Below are 6,069 nucleotides of genomic sequence, written 5' to 3' on the forward strand. Positions count from 1 at the left end.
TGGCTCGGGGCGGCCGTGCATCCCCTTGTCCTGCAGAAAGGGGAGGGAAAGAGGGTCGGACCCTAAGCCCCCAGGGCACTTCGCCCAGCGGGGTGCCTGGACCCTGGCACCCAGTGAATGCAGGGCCGAAAGCTGGCCTCCAGGAGGCAGGGATGGCCGCAGCCTTCCCTGCTTGGAGCCCTGCAGCAGCCCAGCGATCTGAGCTGGGAGAGTAGGGACAGAGGCGCGGCACAGGAGACCCCATCTGCTGCTCGCTCCCCAGGGGCCCGGCCTAGGTTTCTTTCCAGGGATGAAGGTCGGCAAGGCCCCCTTTTTTTCCCCAACCAGGGTGAGGATGAGGCGGGCATCATACCCGCACAGTCAGTCACCCAGCAAATAGCCTTTTCATCCTTGGGAGAAGCCCCTTCTCATTCTTCTGCAAATTTGTGTGTGTTGGGGGGGAGGGTACCTGAGGAGAAATGGCTCCTTCCCCTCCCCCATCTATCCTGGAGCTCCAGCCTTGAAACCTGCCCCCCAGAGCCTGAGGCACTTCCCCCTAAGAGGCCGGCCGGTCTTCAGTTTTGTGTGGTGTTGGGGGGGTAGGGGGTGGCTGCCGGCCGGCTGTGTTTTCCTGTTTGTAGGAGAGGAAGTTGGCTGTGAGTCAGCAGACGCAGGAACTGCCAGTAGCTAGGGAAAGACCCCTGCCTCCGGGGAATGTGGAGGGAGTGTGGGGAAGTGGTCCCCATCTCGGGGGAAAAACTCTCATCTTCAGCCTCCTGGAGCCCTTCCCTCTGAGAAAGAGAATGATAATAATAATCAGTCATTAAAATGGCTACCAATTATTGGGAACTGTTATCCCAGGCCCTGTGCAAATATTGATTTGCAAACTTCCGTTAATCCTCACAACGACCCTTAAGATAGGGAATTTTGTCCCCTCCACTTTAAAGATGAAGGAGACATTTCTCTAGGTGGGCAACTGTGGGGCCAGGAGGGTGTTCCTGACGGACCTCCAGTTCCAGGGATGAAAATCCACCAAGGGCCTCAGCTGCTTCTCTCTGAACTCCTTCAGCTCCTGCTCTCAGGCCAGCCTCCCACTGGGTTGCTTCCAGCCCATGACAAGCTCAGCAGAGATCCTAAGGCAGGCCACTCCTGGGAGACAGGAGACTTCTGACAGCTGACATTGGCTCAAGGAGTGGCGGTGTAGCATGCTTTCTCCCCATCTTCCTTCCCTCTCTCCCCACAGGTCTCCCAGACCCGGCTCCCTTCCTCTCTCACAGGCAGTGCCTTAATCAAATCCTTGCCTGCCTCGTCCTGCCTTGGCAGCTTCTTCTTGGAGGAATCGGAGTAACCCCTCAAGAGAGGGGGGTTGGGTAAATTAGTACAGGGCCCAGTTTGCTTGCTGGGGTGGGGTTCTGGGGGTCCAGGTCAGGGGTCAGGCGCAGGAGTTCTAAACCTTTTTGTCATGTTCCCCTTTGGCAATCTGATAAAACCTACCGCCCTGGTCTCGGATAAGGTTTTAAAATGCATAAAATGAAATATGTGGGATTGCAAAGGAAACCAATTATATTGCAATATAGTTACAAAACTATTTTAATGTGTTATATGGTAATATATGTGCTTCTTGATAAGTGCGTTAAATAAGGTCTAGCAGTAGGTTGGTAACTCACGTAATTTTGAAGCAGTGATGAACATAAATGCTCTTTCAAAATTCTGCAATAACGTAATATGATACAAAATACATGCGATTTCTTTTGGGGACATACCCATAGTTATGGCTAATGTGACTGGCTTATTGCTATTATCATAACTGAAGGAAATGCTAAATTTATAGCTAGAGATTAGTGAAAATAATGCAGTTTCTCCCCCATCCAAGCTCAGTGACTCCAAGTTGAGGACACCTGGGCCAGAGAGTTGGGACAAGGCTGCAAAGAGGGACCCAGCCCCATTCCTTACATGACACTGCTTTCTCTGACTTAACCTTTGGGGAGTCGGGGTGGAGCCTCCGAGGGGCCCTTCGATGGTATCTGGTATCGTTCATCTCTCCCTGCTTCTCTTTTTCATTTCTCTTATTTCCGTCTCTGTCCCTGTCTCTCTCCATCCTTCACCCACCAATATCTGTCTCTTTTTCTGTTGTGGTCTTTTCTTTGTCTTTCTGTTTTTCTCTGAATGTATTTCTGTCTTTACTGAATCTTTGTGAGATTTTCTCTGTGTGTCTATCTCTGTCTATCTGTCTCTCTCTGTACCTCTGTCTGCGTCTGCATCTCTCTCTTTGTCCCCATAATCTGTCACGGAGGAGACAGGACAGACTTGGGATTCCGGTAGCCTGTGTACAGTGGAGCAAAAATAACTCGTCGATTCTAGGGTCATTGGGAGCTAGAAAGGGAGTGTCCCTGGGCCTCGAGCCCTGGCCAGGAAGGCACAGGTCTTTCTTTCTCCAATCCCGCTTGCATTCTCAGCTTGCTTTCTTTTTCTTTTTTCTTTTTCAATTGTTTTGTTTGTTTAAAAGAAGATATATTCATAAGAAAAAGCTATATAGTTTTGGAATTTCACACCCCAGAGTTTTTCTCATAACCGAGCCACAGTTCCAAAGCCTTTAGGCTGTACTTTTAAGGTTTTTATTTATTTATTTTTAGAGAGGGGAAGGGAGGGGAAAAGAGAGGGAGAGAAACATCAGTGCGTGGTTGCCTTTCACACGCTCCCTGCTGGGGACCTGGCCTGCAACCCAGGCAAATACCATAGACTGGGAATCCGTTCTTTGACCCTTTGGTTGGAAGGCCGGCACTCAATCCACTGAGCCAGGGGCATTCTCAGCTTTCTTAAGGACAGAAACAGGTCAAGACAGGGATAACTGAGGACAAAGGCAAGGAGTTGAGCCATCCCAGGCTACCAAAGACAGGGCTAGAGCCTCTGTGACCCTGAACTTGGGTATAGTGGCTCTTTCCCCAAACTCCACTCTGTGGAGCTGTGGTCCCGGAATCCAGGTCTTGAGGCTGTCCTCTGCCCTCCTCCAAGCCTACAGCAAGATAACCCATGTCAGGCTGAGCCAGAGAACTCACACCAGTGACAACCTTGGCTGGTAACCTGGGCTGAGCTGCCTTTTTTGTTTTAGGGTATCATCTGTGACTTCTTCAGGGCCTGATGGGCAAAGGGTACTAGGAAGGCACCCTTTACAAACCTTAACTCTGGACCCTACCAGTTCACTCTGGCCAGAGAGACTACATTATTGATCATTACCTTTCAATCTCCCTGCTCTGGTCTAATCCCAGTATAAACATGCATGGAATTACAGTTTAAAAATAAGGTACGGTCCAGAAACCAAAGAGAATAGACAGGCTCTCCAATATTTCATGTCTCAAAAGACCTCATAACCCACAGCAACACTTCCATGTGGCTCACAATCCTCAGTTTCTGGGACGTCTCCCTCCTCAATACCCAACCTCCCCAAAGTCCTTCCCATTGCCAGCCCAGCCTTCCTCTGTCCCGTGCTCTTTCCTGGGCAGTTTGATTCATCCTCTCCAGACTTTTGCAGGGAGGGAAGAGTAAGGAGGAAGGTGACATTCATAAATCTTAAACCCAACACATGGGACAAAAAGTAGTGAGCAGAGCAAGGTGCAGAACCAAGCAATGAGGGGTGTGCAAGGGAATTTTCCAATACCGCCTTCCATATCTCTCTTTGCCCCTGTCCCTCCCCACCCAAACCACAGACCACTACAGCCACAGCCACTTGGGAGGCCACTGTGTTTGCCTAAGTAATGAAGAGTCTCTAAAGTCAAAGCCTGACCCTACCTCTACCAGCTATGGGACCTGAGACAAGTTACTTAATCTCTCTGTGTCTCAGTTTCCTTTTCTGCAAAATGGAGATGATAATTGTGTCCACTGCACAGAGTTTTGATAAAGATTAATCCATGGAAATATGGATACGTGGAAAAGGGCTCGATGCACCATAGTGCTCAATAAATAGTTCTCATTCCTTGTTATCAGCCACTTGCATGGTGACTCTGGATTAAAGCCAGCTTGCCCTCATCCTGGTACATCCCATGATCTTGTGTTAACCAATCATCCCATGGGATCCTGTTCTCAAATTAGACCACATTACACTCATTGTAGCTCTACCATCTCCCAAGTTCCCTGGCTGTCATCTTGTGAATTCTGCCACTTGTCACTCTTCATGCAATTTCCTGTCGCCCAGGCAACTCCTGATCACCTCCATTGTCTCTGAGGCCTCCAAGTCCCACTCCTTCCCCTGCCTTCTCTCCTGGAGTGGTGGAGTGCACAGCCGTCACCCACACTTGCTTCTGATGATGCAGGCCAGTGGGGGTGGGGGTGGGCTCTGAGGAGCATGTTTCTTGCAGGAAAATACACTTTAATTCAATCATGAGAATATTTTTATTGAGCATCTCTTCTGGACCAGTCACTGCTCAAGGGTTTAGAGATATGACAAGGAGCAGAAGCAGACTGTGCAGACCATGGTCTGCTAGAGGAGGGAGACATTTACCCAAGAACCCCAAAACAGAATCACAAACTGAGATGAGTGTTCCGAAGGGAAGCTCTATCAGAACATGACACAGAAGCAGCTGACCTGGCCAGGGTCAGGTTCAGGGGATTTGGGAAAGCTTCTTGAGGAAGCTGTGCTTAAGCTGAGATCATAAAGATGGATAGGAGTTCATTGGGATGGGAAGGAGAGTGTTCTAGGTGGAGGAACCACAAGTGCAAAGGTCCTGAGGTGAGTAAGAGAGACAGAGTAAAGAGAGGGGAAGTTTGGGGCCAGTTGAGATTAAGGGACCTCAGGGCCAGGCCATGCAGACCCTTACAGTTTTTGGTTGGGGTTTGGCCTCCGGTACCAGAAGAGTTTAAGACTTGGGTTTCAGAAAGATGGCTTCGTGGAGACCGGTTAGGATCAGCACAGCTCTCCCCACCCCCAATTTCTCAGGCCAGAGGACTGTGCCACCTCCCCTACCACCCCCCACACCTAGCTTCCTTCCAGGCAGCCTCTCTCCAATGCCCTTCACACATTTTTGGGGGGAGGATGAGGTCATCTTGGGGGAGGGAAAGGAGTTTGAGGCCTGTAAGCCTCCTTTATCCTGGAGGGTGGGTGGCCCTGGGGTGAGGGAGGGGAGGAACAAACACAGAATGTCTCCCTGTCCCCACCCCCTCCCCTACAACTAGAGCCCTGTCTCCTTGCCTCCTAGGCTGCTGATGTGAGCTGTATGTATAAGAAGAAATTTTAATGCAACTTTACTGCAAGACGTTTATGAAGGGCATCTAATCCTGCTGCTACCACTGACTCCCCCTGGGGCCTTGGGCAGGTTACCCCCTTAGGCCTCAGTTTCCCCGTGCCTGAAGGTATGGGCAGGGATCTAATTCCAGCGCTGTGACTGTAGTTAACAATGCTATATTGTATACCTGAAACTTTCTAAGAGCGTAGATCTTAAATGTTTTCACCACATACACAAAAAATGGTAAGCTATGTGAGGTGATGGGTGCGTTAACTAATTTCATTGTGGTTATTATTGCACTATATATATATGTATATCAAATCACATAGTATACTTTACTTATATTTATTTTTTAATAGATTTTATTTATTTTTAGGAAGAGAGGAGGGGAGAGAAAAAGAGAGGGAAATATCAGTGTGCCAGGGAAACATCCATCAGTTGCTTCTCGAATGCTCCCAAATGGGGACCTGGCCCACAACCCAGGCATGTGCCCTGACCAGGAATCGAACCAGCAATGGTTTGGTTCGCAGGCCGGCACTCAATCCCCTGAGCCACACCAGTCAGGGCCACATGGTGTACTTTAAATTCATACAGTTTTATTTGTCAATTGTACCTCAGTAAAGCTGGGGGGAAATTTAACCTTCACGGGAAGTGCTGTCCCATAGAACTTCCTGCACTGATGGACAGGCTCTGGGTCTGTGCTGTCCAACACGTGGCCGTTGCGACATCACAATGTGGCTGGCGAGCCAGAGGAGCTGGATAACTTTATTTTATTTTATTGGAATTCACTTAAAAAGCCACATGTAGCTAGTGACTCCCATACTAACAGCACAGGCAGATCTTACACTTTCACGGGAACCCGATGACTGTTACG

The sequence above is a fragment of the Desmodus rotundus genome, chromosome 10 (genome assembly GCF_022682495.2).
Source record: "Desmodus rotundus isolate HL8 chromosome 10, HLdesRot8A.1, whole genome shotgun sequence".
In the NCBI taxonomy this organism is placed as follows: domain Eukaryota; kingdom Metazoa; phylum Chordata; class Mammalia; order Chiroptera; family Phyllostomidae; genus Desmodus; species Desmodus rotundus.